At 40.3% G+C, this 24,391-nt stretch overlaps 1 protein-coding gene across 6 annotated transcripts in view; it reads left to right on the top strand.

The window, feature by feature from the left end:
* Positions 1-24,391, top strand: part of SOX5 (SRY-box transcription factor 5) — a 656,088-nt gene that overhangs the window by 188,628 nt on the left and 443,069 nt on the right. For all 6 annotated transcript variants that reach the window (XM_063358081.1, XM_063358090.1, XM_063358046.1 and 3 more), the window contains one exon: positions 9,871-9,933. The gene's annotated coding sequence lies outside the window, so the exon portion shown is untranslated. The remainder of the gene's footprint in view (positions 1-9,870; positions 9,934-24,391) is intronic.

The raw sequence follows: 24,391 nt of genomic DNA, 5'->3' as shown, positions 1-24,391 counted from the left end.
TGCCTGTTGTGGACACTTTGCTTCACCACTAAAAATGCCATATGTAGTCTAGATTAATCCACTTCAAAAGCAATGCTAAAACGTACAAAGGCACTCCTGAAAAGGAATAAGGATGATTGCGGAGCGAAGCTGTTCTGTATTAGTTTTTCAGGGCTGGTCCGTTATGTACACAAGTCCACAGGATGACATCAAATCTTGAAAGATCCGGGTTTTATAGAGTTCAGGTGTGATTGAATCAGGTATTTTTGCTCATCTCACTATAGAGATATGAGACGGATATGAAATTCAAACATAGATCTCTATCTTTTTAAAGTTTGGAAATGTTCTTTAATTCATGTGAATGTAAGCAATACTATGACTATCTGAGGACAGTAAATACATCTCTATCTGTGATTGATCTCAAGATCAGCCTATCTATTATCATAAAGCTCCTCCTTTGAGAGCGGGAGGAGGTGGGTGGAAATTTGAAAGAACAAATTTAAGCAACTGGTTTCCTTTCACTTTTAAAACCAAACAGTGAGAGAGGCATAAAAGAGCCCCAGTTTGGATGATAACGAAACGTTGCTTTGAAGTTCTAACTAAATTGCATTTCTTGTTCTCTGCTGTCGCCTGCAAGACTCAAAAAAATTGGACAAGCAATGATTAGTACATAATAATGTATGTTCAAATAGCTTATGGTATTATGAAAACAAAAATTCAAAAGGCCAATATACTGACAGTTAAAATCTGTCTAAGGGGCAATAGGGGGGAACCTTCACAAAAACAATATGCTGATTGCATGCAGCTACCCTGCCGAGTCAAATCTTAAATAAATTATACATACATAGCTGTACTGGAGCTGAGAAATGAAGCAGTTTAAAATGTTCCTGGTTCTGTGCTTTAGGCAAAGCCTATATCCACTCTGTGTCCTTAATGCATCAGACGTGTGGTCTGTTGGTTTGGGTACCCTGCCACAGTAACTGGGCAGTACTGGGTGCTTCAGAGGCCAGTGGAAAAATCCAGCTTTGTGCTAGATCACATATAGGGAGAAGTGTGGGTGATAAACAATCTCTCTTGATTCTTTGACAAGGAATCCCTTTCTCTCAACTGCACCCCACCCCCAATATCCCCTCCACCCACTTGTAAGAAATCCTGATGAAGTACTGAAATGTTGCATATTTAGGTAGAGCTTTTTTCCCACAGGAACAAATTTATGCATCCAAAAATTCAGTTTCTAAGCAGCTGAAGTTCTTTAGAAATTTGGGTCAAATCTGATAAGTAATTTCAGCCAAAATAAAAATGAAAATGAAATTCTGAACATCGAAATTATGCATTTCAGTACACGTGAAACAAAGCATTTTGATTTCTTGGGATTTCCAAGAAGACTCAGTACCTGTATTGCCTAGTGATGAGGACTGCTCACAGGCACGTAGGAGATCCATGTTTTATCCTCTTTCTTCCTAAATGGAGGAAAGGTCTTGAATATTGTTTTTTCCTCTTCTCACATTCCATTCTTAGTCTATATATATGTATGCTCATGCATACACATTCATGGAGGGGGAAATAGAATAATTCCGTAGGTTTGTGAGCAGGCTGATCCCTGTGAAAACAGGTAAGCAGGGTCTACTCCCTATACCAAGGAATACGTAGGTGCTTATGCAGAGCTTCAACTGGAAAGACTGGTAAGTAGATCTCAATGTAGCACTGGTTAGAGCAGCTATTAGGATATGGTGTACACACAGATCCTTGCTCCGAATCTTGTTTAATTTAAATTCAGGTCCTCCTGATCTTGGTGAATACTCTAATCCCTAAGACGCGATGGTAAGGAGAGTTTGGCGGCAGCATCTTGGTCACAGGATCTACTTTTAAACTGCTGGCAGTACCTTCTTTGGCCCAGCAAAAGTATCCTTTAGCCACAGTTATTTGTATAACTCCACTTTCAACAGTGAAAACTAAGGTTTGGATCTAAGCTAGCAGAAATAGCTCAGAAACATTTAATGAACGATAAGAGACTTGCCCAGGTTTTGTGAGTTTCTTGGGATCAAATCACACTTCCTAAACATCAACCACTCAAACCCCAACATTAAACAAATGTTCAAAGAAAATTTTATCTACTACTCAGGAGGTAATGCAGTCTTGGTCTTTGACTAACAGAATCAATCAAATCACTAATTGTAAATCTAGCACAAGAGGACGTCAGCCAAGCACGCTGCTGCTCTAAGTGTACTGTCATGATACTCTTGCTGTTCTACCAAAATCCCCTCCCAATGTTTGAGATCAATCACAGGGAATAAGAGCAAAATTTGGCCCTCATTTTTTGGCATAGTATTGATTACTTGCTATCTTTTTATCAGTTTTATTTGCTAGAATAGCTACTTTTAAAATAAGTTCAAATAGTATATTTCAGCATCACTTAGGCAGAAACAGAGGCTAATGTGTCTAGCTTTCAGATAGCTTATTACCATTCGAATACTCTGTAGATAAATTATATTAAAAGAAGAAGAAAAAAAAAACCTGTTTCGGCTTCTGACTCATTCTAAATGGAGACTTAGCTCTAAGTAATCAAAATTGCTTTGGTTGTGCATAGCAGCATTAAAAGCCTTGTCCACTAATTGAGTGAAGCGGCTCCAGCGAAGCAGCCTTGCCCCCTCATTATGTGATCTTGCAAGTGCTGTTTGTCATCGTCGCTTGCCGGTCTCAATCTAACTGTACTGCTGGTGCAAATTAACGGTAATTCGTTATGACACACTGTGTCCTTCCAGTGAAACAACAATATGGATCTTGTACCACCTCCGCCCTTCTCTCCTTTCCTCCCCACGCCTCCCAGATCCTTTTCCCACCTCAAGATAGCACCCCTGACTGACTTAGCCTTCCAGTTCCTTCCAACTAACTGGTGTGTCAGGGTGTATTGCGCCTTGACTGATGGATAGCACCCCGTGCTCTTCTGCTGACAAGTTAGAGAGACATGTGTCAAACAAAAGGCAGCACTTTCTGGCGGCTCAGGCAGTCTCAGTGCTGATGGAGGACTTGAACTTCAGGGGAAAGCTGTGTGTGCACACGAGTATGATCAACCACCACCTTCAGCAGCTGCAGAACCCTACTGACAGCATGCTCCAGCAAGCAGGAAAGATCAGTGGGTAACAGTTTAAAATCGAACTTAGCTCATGTATGTGGAGTTTTGATGGGTGACTACTGTACTTAAAACTGTTGGTTATTATTAAGTTGTTAAAATTTTACTTCCGTCCTGACTGCAAGAAATGGCCTTAAGAAAGAATGCATAAGTTGGGGGGTCAGAACACAAGAAATCCATGCCTTGCTTTTCCCCAGATTTCTTTGTCACTTTGCGACAGATGCTTATGCTCCCTTTAATAATAATCTCTACTTCTCATCTTTTGGTTATGCTGTCCTTTTAAATTACAAACTGTATTGTGAGGGCTGTCTCTTGCTTTGCACGTATAGAGAGGTTCCTACAAGGGAGCCCTGATTTCAGCTGGGGCTTCTGTCCCAGATTCTCAGCTGGTGGAAACTGGCTGAGTGCCACTGAAGTCATTAAGTATACGTTAAAGGTCTATGGCATATCATTGTTGTTATTTGCATTGCTGGAGAAGAGGGATCTTCAGCTAGTGTTATCTTATAGAATTAACGTCCAGTTCTCAAAGATGTGCAGTCTTTTCTCACTTCAACTATTTTAATTTTGAATGAAAATGAACAATATTTACATGAAAATTGAACATTTTTGTTTTGAAATATCCGCTTTGAAACAAAATATTTATACTTCTAGTGGGGGAAATTGTTGAAGTTATCTGCTGAAGGTAAATTTTTTTTAGGATTTTTCACATAAAAATCAACCCACTGAAATTTCTCAATTCAAAAAAATATTTTGGGGAGGAACCAAGAAAAAGAGGGAATTTCAGATCAGACCGTACATTTTTTTTCAAAAAAAATGTTATAAGAATCCAGAACTGATTAAAATCAAGGTTGTGGCTCTAGGTTCATCCTAACTAACATTAGGCACTTATCTGAGGTCACTAGATTTTGAATATTGGCATCTGAGCCTGCCATTGTGGTCAGCACAGAGAGATGTTTTTCAGCAAAAATGTTCCATCCCTCATTAGGCCTTTATGACCCGTAGGGCAGTCAGTCCATCTCTGCCAGAAGGATCCTGGGCTGACTGTGTTCTTAACCCGTGCAGTTGAATTTAAGTTGGGTTAGTCATCGCTTGCCAACAGGTCATTGACTCTGGAATGAATTTTTTTATTGATACTAAAAGGTCCACAAGATGATCTATTATCATTGAAATATAATGTAGACCCATCTACAACGCTGTTCATCAGTAACGAGGTTAATGCCATTACCCCTGTTCCACAGATGAGAAACCTGAAGCAAGGGAAATGACTTGGCAGAGGTCAGCCAGAAAAGACGTGTTTCCGCCTCCACCCATACCCCCCTGCCCACCCCCACCCCCCCAGTCTCATGGTATTTATTAGGAGAGAGCAAAAGCAAGGCTTTCTCTAACCTTAAGTCCTGGAGTCATGTTTTCATCTGTTAGACTTTCAGTTAAATTAGTTCTTTCCCCAGTGGATTTAAAGCTTGAAGATGTGATTTCTAACAGTTCAAAGCCGAGTAAATAATCTCCACAGGAGTTTGTGTATAAAATGTCACTGTACCTTATTGCTAATTGTGTGATTTTGGGGTTTTGAAGTATGCCTGACAAGAGCACTTCCAGAATCTACTGCATCCTAAAATATCTCTCGTGGTTGCATGGACTAATTGATGTGCAATTGATGTAAATATTTTGGAGGCTGTGTCTCTGCGGATGTGTCGTAAAAGAGGAGGAAGTCAGGACTTCTGACCACAGAGAGGAAAGGTCAGTTGCTGCCTTCATGTCCCGCGATGCACTCAGTTGGCAGCACCAACACCAAGTTTAGCTCGGGGATCTCTATGCTATGTTGAAATAATTTTCCAGATATACAGCTTATATAGAACTGGTGATAAAGCCAAAATGACTGTTATCATAGACACTTCAGGATCAATACTGGAGGTAAGGATGAATACTCAATCAAATGATTTTGGGGAAACAAAATAAATCTTAATTTTGCTTCTTCAGAAGGATAGAGTTGTTGAGATATTTAACTCTTTGCCAAGCATCTTATCACCTCTCCATTGAAAGCAACAGCAAAATCCTGTCTGATTTCAGTACAGCCGGATCAAGCTCCAGGTGTTGCAGGGCACTTGCATACTCAGTGCAAAGAACTTTAGGTTCTTTGAACTGGGGAAAAATATCTTTAATTTAGATTATATATAATCATTTTTTATTAGACCTTTAACTTGGTTAAGTATAATCAGGTAGCTATTGTATAATTTAAATGGCCGGTGATTGTTATTTGATAATAACAACTCACATTTATGTAGTGCTGTATATCCCAAAGGGATCCCAGAGGACTTTAAAGACTCAACAATAAAATACACAACAAAGTAAACATTAATTACAATTACACCATTACTAGAAAATATGAGGATATTAAAAATCTGGCAGTCTGTGGCTTGCTTCTGCTCCCATTTGAATTCATTAGCCAAGCTCACCCAGAGTGCAAATGGATTATTAGTGGTTCTGCCATATCTGATTTAAGAAATTTTCTGTACAAGTATTGCAGTGAGAGCAAAGGAGGGGAGAAAAAGGTGTAAATACCCTTCTGAGGTTGCCTACAAACTCAGCTCCGCTCATGCAAGTGGCTTAAGTTGGATGTTATTTTTGAACTCAGTTGAGCCACATGAATTCATCCCTCTCTTATTCAGGCAGTAGTACTGTTTAGGCTCTGTGAGGCTGGGTCCTTGTTAGCTGGGAGAAGGCTAAATAGGTTATCTTTCAAATGCCACATGCCTGCAAATCAGAGTGGGAAGTCATATAGTGCTTCGTACAACCTGTGCTTTTTTCATATATAAGCCTTGAAATACTTCAACCCTGTTATTGTCATTCTTGGATTATCAGTGTTAACACCTCACTGAATTGAACAGAGCAGTTTATTCCTCTTGAGCTGCTCTTCCAGTCTTTTGTTAAGTTCACATTCAAATTTCTTCACCGAAAGTGTTGTCAAGCATTGGAACAGGCTGCCCAGGGAAGTGGTTGAGTCACCATCCCTGGAGGTATTTAAAAGATGTGCAGATGTAGCACTTAGGGACATGGTTTAGTGGTGAACTTAGCAGTGTTAGATCATTGAGTCCAACCGTTAACCTTAAGGATCTTTTCCAACCTAGATGATTCTATGGTTCTAAATGTCCAGCTCTGTACTTTTTTTCCTCTTTTGTCAATGCTGAAGAAAAAGATGAAAGCTTGAGGGATGATAATGTGTTCTACTGTAGCATCTCAGGTAACAGTACCCTGAAACTGCAGGTGGGAACTGGAGACCTGCTGCAGTAGGCATTTCATGGACAAGTTACATGAAGTCAGTCCCTGCCTTTGAGAGGTCACTATCTAGGACATACAAAACACAAAAAAAACTAGAATCCCAGAACTGTTTGGGAGGGGAATCGCTGAAATGATGGGACTACTTTCAGAGTACGGTCCACAAAAATAGAGTCAGGAAGCATGATGCTGTCTTTGTGGATGCTTAATATAGGTGGCTTGTTTCGTGCCATTTCTTTCCTAATGGGTAATAAATTCTAGCCTAATCTTGAAAGATTGCCCTGAAATCCTCTTGAATGATAAAGTTTTTTCAACTGTTGAAACAAGTTGTTTGTTTGCGCCTGAAGTAAAGATACATTGCTAATAAACATAAATTTGGGGATGTTCGAGAGTAAATTACTTTTATTTTTTTTACTGGTTTGCAGGAGTTCTTGCCCGTCAAGGTGGTTTTCAGTTTCTGAAAATGTTCACTTTCCCTGACTTTTGGTCACAACATATGAAAGCACCCTACTTCAAATAATTTCTTCTTAAAATCATAGTTCTTTCTCAATCTTAGAGCTTTGCTTTAGTTTCTGTTTTAACACTCTTAATCATTGTGTGAAAGTTGTTTGCCGATACTGTCTTGTTTTTCAGACTTGTAATGAAGCATGAGGGATTTTTACATTTTGTGGTGAAAGTTTTGCATGGGTCTTACTGTAAACCTTTCACAATGTCTTTAAATTGTTTATTTTTGGGAGATGGAAGAAAGGGAAATGGTGATTTACAGACAAGTTTTCTGCTCCATTTCCTCTCTGCAGCAGATGATAATTGGCAAGTACAAATGCTGTTATGCCCAAGACACTGAGCTCTAATTTTTGATCCTAAGTACACGTACTGTAGGTAGGTACATTACCAACCTGTAATCTGCAATAAATTTGTTACAATATAATTAAGAGTCTAATCTCTGAATGAAGTTGAGCAAACATGCTCAGATAAATATCCAGGTGGAACCTTCTGAAGTTCCCTCCCACAGTGTTTTGGATCATACCTCTCTGATCCCACTGCAGCCAAGCGTTGGGAACCAAAACGCATGTAACTCCCAGGGAAGTGCTATAAAAATGTTCTCTCTGAAATTGCATTTAAGAACACGTTGACATATAATGATAACAATGTCACTTGCGATCATTAGACCTTGCAATAGGACCCCAATCTTTTCAGTCAGCAGTGATACGCAAACTAATGGAAGAATGCTAAGCTGGACAGTGTTTTGTGTGTCATGCTATGTTTGACACAACCCTGTTATAAATACGCATATATGAAACAGAAATTCACCCTCTATAAGGGAAAGTGTAGCTTTCTGCTTACTGCTCCACAGCACTGTAGGAAATCTCCCTTTTGTTCTGGTCAAAGTTGCCTTACATTTTGAAAACTCTGGATAGATCCTATTAGAAAAGAATCCAGTCAAGGACATCATCTTCTATCAAAACAAATCAGTATTCTCCCTTAAAGAGACTTTTTAAAATTATTTTGGTTTTATGAACTTAAGAAAAAACTGTAAACTTGCTTTTTGCCTTTTTTTTTTTTTAATGGTCTGATTATTAATTGGAATTTAAGGACTGAACTTGTAATTATTAATCAAAGTCTGCCTGTGGGAGCAGGAACTAGACAGAACCTCACGTTCCACTTATTTAAACACAAATCTCTACAATTTGAGATTAAATACATTTCTCTGGGATACTAATAGTAACCTTCTCTTCTTCGTGCCTGTAGGCCGTCTACTAAAAACTGAAAAAATGTGTGCCTGTGTGGGTGACAGAGATGTCACAAAATGTTACTAGCTTTGTTGCAGATATCATTAAAAATGGGTGGATTTTGTGGACTAAACATGGAAACGAAAGGGAGACTGGATGGAATTATTCTTTTTATTTGTAATAAAACCAGATAACGTTCAAGTCATTTGAAATTCCCAGTGGTAAGGACTTAGGTACAATGTGATAATTGCAGTGATTTTAGAAGGAAATAAGAAGTAAATAAAAGGTAAGAAGGATTAGCTCAAGCCAGAGCTTTAATTTTTTTTTTAAAGTTTGTGGTTTTAGAACAGAGGCAGTGTGTACATGACATAAGGAATGGCACTGCATTAGCGAAAGTAGGTGTCTGAAAGAAACTAGTCTGTGTTGGTGGGAGCATGAAACTGTTGAAAAGAAACTGCTACTTTCACACTGTCATATACAAAACTCACGATGAGCCTAGCAATGAAGTGTAGAGAAAGTCTCTGTTGTTCGTCCAAGAAAAATACTGCGTGTCTCCTAGTACAAGTGGCTCTGGGTTTAGTTTTTGTAGTGTTTGGTATCAGTCTGTAAGACTCAGAAGGAGTGATGATCTAAATGAGAACATGAAAGTCTTGGGGTTTTGTTACAAAAACTTTTTTTCAAAATAATTTTACAAAACACCTTTAAAATGTTGAAGAAATATATTAGAACTAATCTCAGGAGTGGGAAATAACTGGTAATTATTATTATTGCAAATTTTATACAGCATCTCCTTTGCATGTTTATAGCGTACAGAAAATATAAATCATAGCTTATTAGTAGTCTTGATTTAGAGCTCTCTGTTTCCTCCCCATATTGGATAAATCTCCTACTGATGGATCAATCATTTAATCAATCTACTAATATGGCCTTCAGCACTATAGTATCTGAGTGCCTCCCAGTGTTGGAACGCTCAATAATGCTTGGTTTTTCTCCAGTTACTCTGTACTCCTTAATTTGATTTTGTTCTTAGTTACACTGATGTAAATCTAAAACTACTCCATTGATTTTGATGGAGCAAGCCAGCATTTATGAGCCTGAAGAGCAGAATCTAACCTTCCTCTTGCAAGTCCCCAGCTATTCTTAAGTTGTACTAATAATATTTCTTGAAGTCATTAATCTGCTCTCTCATTTATTCACCCTGTTCCTGCTGCATCTTTTTTTCTTCTGCTGCTTTGGGTGTGATCCAAAGTCCGCTGAAATTGCTGTCAGTCTGTCTATTGATTTCAGCTGACTGTGGCTCCGTTTCCCACTTGCCCCTCTTTCTTTTTTCCCCTCTGCAGATCCTAAAGGTTCCTGTGTGAGTTTGTGTCCATCTGAGTAGAGACTTCTAATTAACAAAAGTTACTTGTATTCCTACAGTTCTGTGAATAAGCACCTAGCTGTACTGGGATCCTAATCCCCATCTTTTTCTTAACACCCATTGCTTCCCTCAGTTTAGTTTTCCTTTAACGAGATCCCCCTCTTCTCCTCATGCCGCAGGTCTTGCTCTCAGGTTCAGCATCTCATATTTTAGGGAAAGCTTTGCTAAGGGCCTGACCCAAATTCTGCGGAAAAATGAATGGAGAAACACCACCTATTTCCTTGAGATTTTTGCTCAGAATAAAACATTGTAGTGAATATGAAAAAGGTTTTGAATGAGATAATTGTGGCTCTTCCTCTGATATTTTTTTTTCTTTTCTTTCCCCTCCCTGCCTTCAGTGTTGGAAGCAGAAGAAAATAAAAGGAGGAGGAGTTGAGAATTTAAACCGGGAGACTTGGCAGGTAAGAGGTGTGTTTTCTTACTTGCCGGCGAGGTGTTTCTGAAGTGCTGATGTGAATTGGCAGCAGGTTGGCTCAGCTCTGGGAGACGAGGCTGGCCTAGGACCTGCACAGTCAGGTTGACTTCCCTGTTTCTTCACAGCCTTTCTGCATAAATGCGGGCAAATGCTTCACTTTGCTGATTCCTCACCTGTGACAGGGGCAGAACTGCTGCCCTGCTATGGGAGAGTGGCCTGAGAAGAAATGCAATAAAGGCCGGGAAATAAATGGTGAGATGGTGTAATAGCTGGCAGCGCCTGTGAGCTACTTGGACAAAGTTGCCCGGTTCAGGGGTGACAACTGTGTTGCATGGACAGCTGAGCTGACGGTTGCATTATTTCAATAAATGTTTTACTAAGGTCCTAGTGTGATATCTGTAACTTCACTGTGATTTCTTCTTTGAAGACTCATTTGATTACTTTAGTTTTATTTCCTGTTCTACATGTTTTTTAAATGGGGTGGAGGTGAAATACAGTGTAATCAAGATGCAGTACTTGCTTTCATATAAAAACTGTGCTGAAAGCACAGTAACAACTTTGGAAAGCCAAGCACTCATCCATAAAGAAGGGCAGTTCGCATGGAGAGTTCCTGAGGGCTTACTTGAGGCACATCTGAGGACAAAAGGCTTTTCTCAGCGACAAAAGCCACAGCCAGGCTGCCAGGTTTCAAACCTTCCTCCAAAGCTTGAAGCACCGCAGGTTTTTTCAGAGGAAAAGCTCGAAGAATTTTAAGCGTAATATTCCTTAACCTTGTTCTTGGAAAAAGTTGTACCATTTCCAAAACGCTCAGCCTGAGGCAGTCATGCATCACAGATAAATCAGCCGAAATGGCAAAATATTGGCGGCTATGAACAACTGCAGGTAGTTGTTTAATCGCATGTGTCAAGTAATCTTAATAACAGGTGTAGCTACTGATCCAGTCAATTATATAAATTGTCCTGCAGTCTTTCCTGGGTTCTTACCGATGCAAAGCTATTGATTCATGAGATGTGCCTGAGCGAGACTGCAGTACTTGGCCCTGTGACTCTGTCTTGAAAGGTAGAACTTACCCTAACAGGGAGTGACTGGTGTATTTCTGCTTCTCTGCCTTCTCTTCATAATGCGTTGTAGCAACAATCCTTAATTTTGCTCCCCCTCTTACAAATTTGTGAGAATACACTTCAATTTTAATATTCAGAGATCTAGAAGATGTAAATAACACCAAAATGAGTATTGTCTTATTTGAAATTCCCTGCTGGGTCCACCTGTTGTGCTTGGCATGACGTAGGGATAATAAGCTCTGTGAGGCAGCGAGCGCCTCCCTTCCTCATCCTCACAGCCCTCAGGGTAGTGGCACTGTGCTGCTTTTTGGGGCGGGGGGGTTCTAGCAACACGTAACACGAGAACCACGTAACTCCTGTGACTGAGAGTTTGCAGGCACATAGAGCAAGTTTGGCTCAAATTCAGAGGTCAAAAGAAGTTCGTGGCTGATAAAAGAATAAATCATTTTCCAATCTGAAATAATTTTGTCCCTAGCACTTATGAGAAAACTCACCAATACAAACTAAAAGGCAGCATTGTAAAAATGAATTTATTTTCTTCTTAGTTGCAAAATTTTTATAAGAATGAAGGATTTGTGTTTTCACTGTGTATGTCACTAATAGACCTCTAACAAGCTGTACATGAAGATGATTAGGGATGTGTTGTTTGGTTTGGAAGAATTTATCTTCTGGGTTTGGATGTCTGGGGTTTTTTTTAATTTGTGAATACTTTCTTGGTTTCTTGAAATTTTCAAAACCATATATTGGCATCTGGTTTTTGCTGTGAAGTTACATCATCTCCAAGCAAAGCAGTGCAATGCATCACGCTGTCTCCCTATGTGTGCTGGGTCATATGTTTAGCATTAAAGCTCAGTTTCTGTGCTTTTTCATAACAGTTTAGTTGTCTGCTAGGAACTGGTAGTTAAAGTGTGGCAGACTTCAGATAATTCTTCAGGCTCAGCCTCTGTTTCCACTGCCTTTGATCAGGATACATTCAGCTCTCAAATATTTATAAATTATCTTTTCACGTGCTCCCTTTGATTTTTTGTACATGTGCCCTTCTACACAATAGGAATAGTGAGTGATTTCTTATTATAGTTCCTTAGCATATAAACATTATGTTACTATAAACTCTGATCAAATATGGACTGGAAGTGCAAGTAAGAATAGAGACATGGATCCTGCTACAAAGAGTTTGCAGTTACAGTGGTAACAAGTGAAATGGAAAAGGTGGCGAAGACAACTGTCAAATACAACATGTTCATGTATATACAAATGTATGTATGGTCATATATACCTTTGTTTAACCCTGCAGTTTAATTTAACGTCATATAAAAAAAAATATGACAGTATAAAGATTAATCTATAAAAAATTTGAACCATGTGGCAGAACTTGTCTTACTGATGAAAATGAAAAGCAGCCAGATTGAAAGGGGGTGGGTGTGTGTGTGTATGTTGGTATTTTTTCTGGATAGGTTGTCTTAAAGTCATTAAAAGCAAATTATTCGACCTTTTCCCAAATAAAGTATACATTTCTATAACTTTTCCCTCTATACGATTTTGATGAGAAAGAGTGGGTATTGGTACAGTTGCGGCAACTTCCCCCATGCAGATGTGGTAAAGCACGCTAAATCTGTAGCCTGCAATTTGGACTCCCATTGCAGGCTGGAGAGCGTAGGTCTATGAAACAATGAAAAGGATTTTTTCTGAGGTTGTGTGCTCATGTCAGATTTTGCTTCTAGTTTGGTAAATAATATAAACGTTCTCAGGCAAATTCTCATTTTCTGCTGCAGATATTGTTTTGGTCAACCAACCTGAGAATTTGAGTCTGTTTGTGTGGTGACGGTGGGAAGTGGGTTGGGAGGAATTGCTGTTACTGTATTACTTCCCCTCCAAAAAGGTCTCAAAATGAAACCAACTGCTAAATTGGTAATCTGCAAGCTCAGAATATTTGCATGCATTTCTGAGTGTAGCTGTGAGAGGGAGGAAGCCCCTGTTCTTGCATACCATTCTGTGTCATCCTGAACTTTGAGATCTGAATCTTTTATTTGCATGGATGGCTGTAGTTTTGGTTTGTTTTGTGCTTGCTTTTGTAAAAACCCATGATTGAGGCTTGTTTGCAAGAGTCACTTGTGAGTGGGTACCTCTGTGTGATTGATCAGTAAGCCCACCAGGTCTAAAAAGTGTCATGTGCATGTCAAAGGAACAAATCCAAATTGTATTGTGAAGTTTTATTTTAGTGTTTGTATGTGAGGGTGCTTACTGTTACGTCTTTGTGGATTTCAACTGCAAGAACTGTCACCGATGAAGGAATTAGGATGATTTTATAGCAGTGAAGAGACTTATGATAAGGTTCTTGTCCCTTCGTTTTACACCCAGCAGTTGCTCAGGTAGCTGAGAATCAGTGGATGACTATTCCTAGATGACACAAGTTAAAATCACACACACCTCCGCTGATATATCCATGAGGATAGGACCAAATGGGCAATGATAACTAAAGAAGCTGAGTACACCAAGGAAGACATGTTCGAAATGTCCTTTCACACGTCCTGTTCTGACAAGCAGAAGCTATTGTTTTGTCTCTGTATTTTTTAAAAAAGTTTCAATGCAATCAAGACCAGATTTTTTTAAAGCAATCTTGATGAGTTTGGAAATCACATTAGATGGGATGGGTGGCAATCTCTTGCCTAAATATTGCGAGCAATGAAAATCATGTGGGTCTAAGAAACAGCAGAGTAGATGACTGATCAAATATGAGGTCTTTCTAAAAGCAGTGGATCTAGGGCAGCTGAGATGAGATGGGGAATGAGAAGGTGGTACTAGAGTCTTGGAGAAATGTCATGACCTTAAAAGTACCTTGGATCAACCTGCTTGGGATCTGAAATAGTAATCTGGTGGTTTATATGCTTGTTTCTGATTTACAGGTGAGCAAATTTTATACGTGCACGGCTGGATTCTTTTTACCTCTTTTGTTTAGGTCACAATGCTCCTGGTCATTATGCTGCTAATGATTTTGCTTGTTCTTTAGAAACACTTTTTTAAAACCAAAAAATGCCCACGATTAAAAAGCATTGCTAAGTTGCCCCTGAAGATAAGTGATTCCTCTGCCTTCCTCCTGTGAATTTTTTTGGTTTTGTATATGTCCCCTGCACATGGGTACGCTTTGTGATAGGTGCATGCTTTTCTTTCTGAAAACCGGATAAAGGGAATAAGTGAATCAGTAGTTAAAAGCTCGAGCGCTCCATTCACGTTTCCCTGTGGGAAGTCCCGTCGCTGTTTCCAGTCCTGGTCCACAGGTTGTAACAGCCCTGATGTAGCTGGGCCAGCTGAGGGGCAGGGTTTCTGAAAAGGTTTGCCTTTCTTTGGCTTCGAGGCTTATGTGTGGGTGTTAACTTCTTGTTAATTTTTTTCTGAAAGGGGAAATGCTCTTTATTTAGGAAAAAAAAGAGTCAAGAGCTTTACCTGGCTTTCCTGCTTTCTGTGTGTGTTTAGTAATTTGCTTTCTACTGGGAGGTGTTGGTCCAGCTTACCTGGAAGCAGCGTGCATCTGGGCTGTTTTTCAGAGGTGATGAGTAAGTCTCCTTCTGAAGCTGACGTGGTGTGTGGGCACCTCAGAACTTGTGAAAATCAGCTAGTGAACATTTTTCATGGTTTTCCTTGTGTCACGTAAGTTAGTTAAAATTCCAGCAAATGTCAGCTCTACGAGCTGTTAAGCTTCACCAAAATACAGGGTCAATGCAACGGACAAATCCTGCTTTCTCTGTTTGGCCAGTATCGTGATCATTTACAAAAGTCCAGAAAGTTTTTGTATCCTTTTCTGCTTCCAGTCAGATATATCAGTTCAATGAAGGAAAGAGACCACCTCATTTACCAAATCCAGTTCTGAAGGGTACTGCATTTGTGGTGTTTTCTCATGTGAAAAATCATAGGTTTTGATTTCTACAGTTTTAATCACTTTAAAGAAAAAGATGTTAAACAGATTAATTTAGCAGTGTGAATCAGTAATTGCATATAAACACAGAATGATTTAATCAAGCAAACGAACTTGCTCAATGCAAGCATATGAGAATGTAGGTGCGCACATTTTTCACGTGAAAGGCTCGGTGGTGACAGAAAGGAGTGACCAAACCGAGCTGGACCCCTCTGTTCCCACAGGGCAGATAAGACCCAGGGATTGTAGCTGCAGCCACGGGTGCAGGTGTGTGTTTGCTCCATAGCTTCTCCGGAAGGAGGACTTTAGGTTTCAGTGCCTATGCTTCGTGGATCAAAGTGCGCTTTGACTGTGGCTTCCTCTGAGAGGAAACAAGATCTACCAGGAAGTTATCTGGATGATTTGTGTTGGTTATCTGCCACATAAACTCACCACAGAGTAGCTCGCAGTTGTTACACCGTTTCCTGATATGGCACAGGGAACATCCAAGGTTGAGCATGAGAGAAAGAGAAGGGAGAAATATTGGGCAAGAGCTTACAAAATAATCTCCGTTCGGGAGACTTGATATCAAGTGAAACGTCAGTGAAAGAGATTTCAGAATTGTTTTTTGTTGTTGCTGTAGGCACAATTATAAGCTTTCCAGTTTGTCTGACCCATCATCCTGAAATGCTGTCGCCAGTATCATTAGCAAGCCAAGTGTTGCTAACTTAACTCAAATGCACAGCAGAGTTCTGGCTCTTCAGTGTCTGGACCGACTCCCAATATTAGGAACAGGAGTCAAACGGCCATCCTTTCTACTGTGCTAACACACAGCCCACCATTAGCAGTCTGAAGGCAATTTTAATAAAATACATAGCCCTGCTGAGCTGGTCTCAGAAGATAAATAAGGAATGTAGAAAAGAAGCTTTTGTTTAAAAGTAATTATTTAAACTATGCATTACAGGTAATTTTCCTCTACCAGTAAAGCAAATGCTATCAGAATTTCAATAATAGCTTTGTGTTACTTATCTAGATAACATGATATTGTCATTTCCAGGAGCTTAAAATGCTGTTTTATTTTCATTTGTGTCAAATATAAGGGTAAATGAGACCTGAATATATATATAAAAAAACCCATGGGTTTTGTATAATTTTCTGAAAGCAGTATTTTGTTTTCCAACCTTTTATAGTAATATAACAATCTAATGATAGTTTCATAAAGTGTGGACTTAAAACAGTAGGGTGAGGAGCATCTTCTTATTTTCTGTTTTGCGTAAACATGCTGCATTTCACATTTGACAGAAAACACTGTTCTTTGAAAAGGTTTGTCAATGGCAATTGTAACAGCATGGTAACTTTATAATGTACATGCAGGCATAGCCAAACACTTAAGTGCTTCAACCTATCTGTAGCTCAGAAAAAACAGAGGTGTCATTTTTTACCCAAGAGATTTTTCACTTTCAAAAATTAAATTAAAAACTTAGCCTCTATGTTTCTTCCTCTCAGCATTATTTCTACAGTGTAAACCTCTCTAATGATCACAAAATGGTTTATTATAAGGAAGGCAAAGCACCTAAGGGAGGAAAGCAACTTTTTCTTTTTTCTTGAAGAAGTAACTTCTCTGTATTGGGTCTTTAACTGAGAGGGTGGGCATTTTGTTTCAATGAAAACTTTTTTATTGTTATTATTCCTATTATGGATATTTGTGTATTTTCTATTTCAGTTCTGGATGAAGGAAGGGTTGCTGCTTTGAGACTTGACAGCCTGAAGCCCTGATGCATGGCTGGGTCCATGTGGGGTTGTCCCCTGTGATGCTTGGCTGCAGCCTTATCTTCTAGCTGAGAGCCCCGTGGCCTGCTTTGGCTGCAAGGAGGTACAGCAGGAAAGATAACCGAGTGCATTAAGGGCAGTTTTCAACCCAAATTTAGGCCTAACTTCTGCCCAGTCCCAAACCTAGTGTTTTCTTACTGGGTGTCTCTAGGCCTTGAAAAATGCCCGGCCAGTTGAAAGTGGAGGCCCAGGGATTAGGTGGATTTTTAGATCATTTACATCTGGCTGTAGTCTGTCTGCACCGGAGTTTCCAATTACCCAAAATGGAGAAAATAGCATTTCCCTACTTCAGAGAAGATTTGTGAGGATCAATGTGTTTGAGATTGTGACAGTAGGATATATCTGTAACTTACATAGGTAATAGATCAACTTAAATACTTTTAATAAAAGTAGGCACAATAATTCATTGCTCTGTCACAGGAATATTGTGACGCTTAGTGTTTGTGATCTATGTGAAAGAGGTTGAGATCTTTTGATTAAAAAGTGATATTGATATAACTGTGTGAATTATGAGCATGCCTGCTTCCACGCTGAATTTACCTCTTGACCTAGCTGGGCTGGAGTTTTAATCTGTGGCGAGTAAAAATTGCTGCCCCCCCTCTGGAAAGTTTCACCCGTTTCAAGCCCATTCTGACCCTCACTTGGCTCTCTCTTGTTTCGGTTGTTTGGGGAGAAGGATGGTGCCGAGGCGGAGGGCAGAGCAGGCAGCCGATGCCAGGCAGAGGTCTTGCTGCCGAAGAGCCCGACCGATAGCAAGGTAGCGCCGTGACTTGGAGCTGGCAGGCAGAAATCAAAATGCCACCCCTTGGCTGTGGAAAGAGCTAAAGATTTGTCTCCAGCAAGTGACAGGCGCCAAGGTACTGTCGCCTGTTTTCTAATTTTAGAGGGAAGGCTGGCAGGGATCTTACCTAGACAGACAAGCGTTGTTTCTGCCTGGGCCGATCTGCTGCCGCAGGTCCTGTTCCAAATTGCTCGGCTTGGTGCCTCCCCGGCTTTCGGGAGGTGGTATGCTGGCGGGAGGGAGAGGGGAAACCCCTACCCTTTTCTCAGAAGGCTTGTGAAACTTCTGAGTCTGCTTCAAGACAGTAAAACTCATACCTTATACTAGCTGTCTGAAAAGAAGTGTTTGTAGGAATGTTATTAGTAATGCAGCAATTGATTTACGAAGCCCGTTTGAAGTGGCTGTGAGAGGGTACGTGTGACTGCATGTGTATGAGAAACTCCTGCATGTCCTCTCGCCTGGTGACTTGGGTGCGGTTCCAGTACAGAAGCAGAAGTGGTTAGGGGAGTCCAATGATGGGGAAGGAGAGTGGGTCTTCCCCCCTCCAAAGTGACTGGGGGCTTGTGTGATCATTACACAGCATTTTCTGTCAAATTGCTCTGGTTTTGACTTTTGATTTTGGAAATAAGTGTGTAGGGAAAGGCATGAAAGAGTCTGAAATAGTTTTCTATCTCCTCCTTTCCTTGATTCACAGGTCACCTTCACAGCTTACAGGCTGTGCTCTGTGATGCATCTACCTCTCTGCCTCGGGCAGTGTGGCGTGATATTCACGGTGTTGCTAGAAACTTCTATGGTAGGGGTCTGGTTGGCCATTTCCAGGATGGGCTTTATTGGTGTTCTAACCATTTCAAACTGTTTAACATCTTTGTTGGCAACATGGACAGTGGGACTGAGTGCACCCTGAGCAAGTTTGCCAACCACCAAGCTCTGTGGTGCAGTCGACACGCTGGAGGGAAGGAATGCAATCCAGAGGGACATGGACAGGTTTGAGAGGTGGGCCCGTGTGAACCTCATGGAATTCCACAAAGCCAAGTGCAAGATCCTGCATCTTGGTCACGGCAATCCCAGGCACAAATACAGGTTGGACGGAGAACGGCTTGAGAGGAGCCCTGAGGGGAAGGACTTGTGGGTGCTGGTGGACGAGAAACTCAACATGAGCCGGCAATGTGCACTTGCAGCCCAGAAAGACAACAGCATCCTGGGCTGCATCAAAAGAAGCGTGGCCAGCGGGTCGAGGGAGGTGATTCTGCCTCTTTACTCCACTCTGGTGAGACCCCACCTGGAGTACCACATCCAGCTTTGGAGTCCTCAGCACAGGAAGAATGTGGACCTGTTGGAGTGTGTCCAGAGGAGGGTCACAAAGGTGATCAGAAGGCTGGAGCGCCTCTCCTATGAAGGAGGGCTATGAGCAAGTTGGGATTGTTCAGCTGGAGAAGAGAAGGTTCCGGGGAGACCTGATAGCGGCCTATAGTACCTAAAGGGGGCCTACAGGAAAGCTGGGGAAGGACTGTTTGTTTATCAGGGAGTGGAGCAATAGGACAAGGGGTAATGGTTTAAACGGGAAGAGGGTAGATTTAGATTAGATATTAGGAAGAAATTCTTTACTGTGAGGGTGGTGAGACACTGGAACAGGTTGCCCAGAGAAGCTGTGGATGCCCCGTCCCTGGAAGTGTTCAAGGCCAGGCTGGATGGGACTTTGAGCAGCCTGGTCTAGTGGGAGGTGTCCCTGCCCATGGCAGGGGGGTTGGAACTAGATGATCTTTAAGGTCCCTTCCAACTCTAACCATTCTGTGATTCTATGATTTCAGTGGTCTCAGAGCCCTTTAGAAAGGAAAGAGGTTCAATATGTCTGGGTTTGCCTTGAAGAAATCAAGGCATGAGGGAGAAGGTTTCAGCAGCAGAGCCAGAGGTCACTCAAAGTCTCCTTCTGGTGTGTGGTTTGGTGATGTGCTTACTTGCACCTGCTGCTGGAGGCTGGTGGAAGAAAGGGGCAGCCCTTCTCCACTGGCCTTCTGCCCTGGCCACGCAATCCTGCAGTTTATGTTTGCCCGGCACTGGGCTCTTCTGCCTTACTGTGAGCCCAACCAGAAAGTTAAGCTGGCAGAAAAGTGGCTTTGGGGAAACAGTGAAGTATTTTCTGCTGGTTTAGCTCACTGAACTGGTTCCTTGTGAGCTCAGGCAAATGCCAACAAGGCCCTGTTTTTGTAGAGTCTTAAACAGCAAACACATTTTGAAAATATCTGTAACAACGCTACAGCTAATAGTGTAGCTGCACTTTTCTTCAAATAGCCCATTTTCAGATATAATCTTAAATTGAAGAGAGCCTATTGGCATATATTATTACCATACTATTAATGCTAGCTTTTATTAATGTATTTTTCATTCTTGTAATAATGACATGGCCAGTATTTAGCTATTCTGGGCATTACGTAAATAATAATTGGGAGTATCCTTTTGTCAAATGTGGCTGGAGATGGCCAATACAGCAGAGTTGATATTTATCACATATTTCAAAGGTCATTTTCACCATCTCCACTAAAAGCTATACTTGCTCCAAGCACATCTTGCTTGATGGAGGATAAGTTCTGCCATTTTGAGAGGGGTAGTTTTTATTTATAATTGTGAATGTGTTTAGCCACATGAGGCTGTCAATCAGTGAGACGAAAGCCCAGTAGGATTATTTCTGTAAGTGGCCAATTTCCCCCACCCTTTCCCTCCAAATCAAGGACAGATGAAAGGTCATGATTAAAACAGTGATTTTTTCCTAAATTGTAAGTAACAGTTTGCAACTGTTTTTTACCAAGATGTCAAAACTGTATTTTGTCTTGGGGAAAGGAAGAAAATTATAAGTTCTTGAAAATGTTGGCAATTTTCCAAATGGTTGTGTTGAAATTTATTTTAATTATTGTACTTGTGTCAGTTCCTAGCAGGGGTAAAAGGGGGGAAATAATTCAGTACAGTATTATGCAGCTATGGATTAAACAATTAATGGTGAACCTCTGTATCCTATTAGTATATTTGAATTCATTATTTCAACAAATTGTTTTATGAGCCAGTGACTAGTGGATTTAACCATTTATTTTGTAGTCAAAACAGAACAGAAGAATAATTGTCTTGCTGAAGCACATCTTTATGTGTATGAATCTATCCAAGGAATTAACCTGAGACAAAGAATGTGGAATGTCATTAGGAAGTTATTTTGTCCTAAGAGTTTGGTTTTCTTACGTGTGGTCGAGGAACTCGCTGTCTGGGAGGGTTTTGGCAGCTGTCTGGTGATCATTGCAACAGCTACCATCCCTAAAAGTGTCGAGGACTTTGGCACAATCAGCGTTTCCCTGGAAAATATCTCAGTTGGCGTTGTATGTGGTGTTCTTCTCTTGAATATGTGCTAACCACTCACAAGTCATAAATAACACTTCTTGACTGATTGTGGCATGTAGATAGTCACCAAAGTACATACTTCCATGAGCAATCTGTGGGCTCAATTTTGTGTGTAAGATCTTTTAACAATGACCAAATAAAAAGACATTCTCAAGAAGTACCACAGGGCAAATTATCTAAGCATGTGAGGACATCACTGGTGTTGCTCTTTGCAGTTCACATTAGAAGCGTACTAAGACCCTCATGATACCCTCATGGAATTTGGCCCAGATGTATCTTCATAAATATTATTTGTGTTAAATATTTTTTTCTCAAATTAGGCATGAAACCAAGATGCTGTCTTTCTATGTTGTTAGGTAACACATTTATCTTGATAAAGAAGGTAAAATGGGTAATATTCTAATCTCAATAGCTTTTGGTTTTCCGTTCAGTGTTTTTGTGCAATGGTATGATTTCCTTTTTGCCTTGAAGAAGCCTGTGCCTTTGTAACGTGTGATTAAAATGTGTGTCATCTTCCACCACCACAAGGGATGTGTATTCGGGTACTTACTCTATCACTGATGACGTGAGTGGTACGAGTAATACTGGGTGACTTCAGCCATTTTTGCACTACTACACAGTTAATCCACAAATTTGATAAGGCACAGGGCCTGTGAACTGGGTAGAGCTGTATCTTTAAAGGATGGACAGTGAAGTCGGTAATTTCTAGGTGTATTTTATAACTGCCGAAGTCCTCTCAAAGAAAGGTCCCATGTTTGATACATATGTAGTTTTTATGACTGTTTTTTGCCATTTCCTTTCATTCTCCTGTGATGAGTTATTGTGAGTTTTAAATTTAAATCAAGAGCTTCCTTTTTTTTTTTTTTACGTGAGCAGATGAGCAGAAGATGATGGTGCCACCCTCCTTAGAAACTTTTAGGTTGGCTAAGAAAATTGACTATTGTTTTTGGTTGTGGTTTGGCTTTTTTGGTTTTTTTAAGTATGCAAACACTTCTTTGGTTGTCAGTTGAAATTATAGGCAAGATGCTGAAGCAACCTCTTATGTGCCTGTGGTTGTTGGTGGAACTGACAGCGTATTCTGCTGCACTTCTGCTGCATACTGTTCTCTTACTTTCCGTTTCTGGGTGAGTCACATAAATATCTAGCGCCAAGCTGTAGGACTAAGAGTGCAGCATGAGATAACTATTCTCAGGATTTCTCCAAAACATCAAGGGTGTTGATGTTGCACAGATATGTTGCTGTGAGATGTTTATCACTGAGTGCGTTGCTGGGGAGGAGGGGTAGAAGGGTAGAAGCAGAGGTGTTGCCCGGGCTGGTTATGAAGAAGGATGCTCTGTCATTTTCTTCTCCTACTTATTTCTTGGCTTAGCTCTTTTAAACTTGATTTATTTGTCAACCTCTTTTTAGATGGCAGAATGAAATTAGGGAGTTGTGGAAAGGGAGAAGGTTTGGGTGTCAGCTGAGAAGAATATTTCAGGGGTCCTAATTTTCCATTGTACGTAGATAGTGCAAGCTGCAGGTCAGCAAGACAATTGATGTGAAGAAAAACATGTGAACATGGTGTTGGGAATGCTTGCAGAGTGTTCCTGTAAAAAAATATAGACAGTAGGCCATTTAAGGGGATGAAAAGAAGTGGAAAAAAGTAGATTTCTACATGCACAACCCTTTCCTTCCTGTTAGCTACAGGAGAGGGAAAAAAAAAAAAAGATGATTTGTTTCAGAACCTTTTCTGGAGCTCTATGAAATGATTTATAGACGAGGTGTGCTGTATACAAGAGCTTTTACTGGCTGCCTTGCCAATGAATTAGGGCCCTATTCTACCAAAAAAAATAATGTTAGCACTTTCATTGCAGCCATCCTAGGCTTCCGTGGTGCGGAAGTCAAATGTAAATTTTGGCTGAATTGGACCCTTATGGAGGCGGTGTTCAAACAGCCTGTGAGGAGAAGAGAAACCATTGAGGTTGTGGGCCTCTGCGTGCTTCAGAGTCCTTCGATCATTGCTATAATTCTCTGAAAGCAAACTAATAAAACTTCCTATTGACTTGCACTTGTGTGTGCTTTGAGCAGTTATTTACAGTCTACCGTCAGCAGATTAAAAATCAATTAAAATCCATAGAAACAGCCAAAGTTACATACTCCTCTTTGCTGGTAAAGATTTTTTAAAAAGATTTTACATTAATACTTGCTGCTTGGTATTACTGAAGATAATGAATCAGATTTAGGCAAAGTCTGTGCGTCTTTAACTCTACAGATCTGTGCGTCTTTAACTTTACGGAAGCCCTGCTAAGAACCTCTTATCCTCTGTGCCTCTCGCCCTCTGTAGAAATAGGAGAATTTATGCAATTCATTTAACTGAAATGGAAATGTTGAAAGCTCTCCAATACTATCATGATGGATGCTATTACAAATGTGTAGCGAAAACAATAATCTTAATGATAAAATGATAAGTTTAATATCAGTACATTAGAATGGAAAGTGAATTTTAGTACCGCTAATACATTAAAATAAAGGAGACTTTGATGTCTATTCCTGATTTTCCACGGAAGCCCCACAGATTAATTTGTTTCCATCCTGCGATTCAGGGGGAGGCTGCGTGGTCTTCGGGAGGCGGTGCTGGGCTGGGACTGCAGGCCAGTGACCTGCTCTGGGGGATTTCAGAGTGTGTGGGGGTTTTTTCTTGAGTTTCCTCTCCATCTGTTTGCCTCCCATTCTTTGCGAGTCTAATCTGTTTATACCATTGAGCTCTCAAACTTAGTGCCTTTTTTTTTCATTTCTTTATAGGTATGTGCTCCAAAGACTATTATGCCATTGAATAGTCATGGTACTTGTTCTAATATGTTATTCATGTGTAGATGGGAAGGATATAATCTACATTTCTTATTACTGTTTTTATTCATCCTTTCTGTTTCATATCTTAGTGCAACTTTTATCTTAAACAAAATTTACAGTAACTACAGAAGCCATGACTTCAGTGGGTTGCAGTGATGTTCAGGTATCAACCACAAAAGGCAATTCTGATTACACTAGTAATACAGAAAGCCCAAGCACTGAGACGTTGACGGGGTGGAGGGGAGGCATAATTAAGGCAACTTGTGTGACCTTAATTTAGTCCTTTTGTGGGTATGCATGTTGGTAGACTGCTGTATTTGATATAGCACAATGATTCAGTTGATGGGAGACTGCAGAAAAGCCAAAAAGGAGTTGCTCTATCAGAGAGGAGTCTGAATAACATAGAGTAAATAAGGCCAGGCTTTTACAACAAATGCTGAAAATAAACAAAATACAAAATGTCTGTTTGTTAAGCAAGCAGAATCTATCCTACGGGTGACATTTTAAGTAAAAAAGACTGGCGTGATATATTTATAGACTATCATGATACATATGCACAAGACAACTGAATTAAGATTGCATAGTCAACTTGAATCCCACAGTTCTCTCTTTGAATTCTTTACTGTACAACCTGAATAGTGTTTATGGACATCTGTGGGGGAAAAAACAGAAA

This window comes from Chroicocephalus ridibundus, chromosome 1 (genome assembly GCF_963924245.1).
Source record: "Chroicocephalus ridibundus chromosome 1, bChrRid1.1, whole genome shotgun sequence".
NCBI lineage: Eukaryota > Metazoa > Chordata > Aves > Charadriiformes > Laridae > Chroicocephalus > Chroicocephalus ridibundus.
This window is presented reverse-complemented; position numbering and strand designations above follow the sequence as displayed.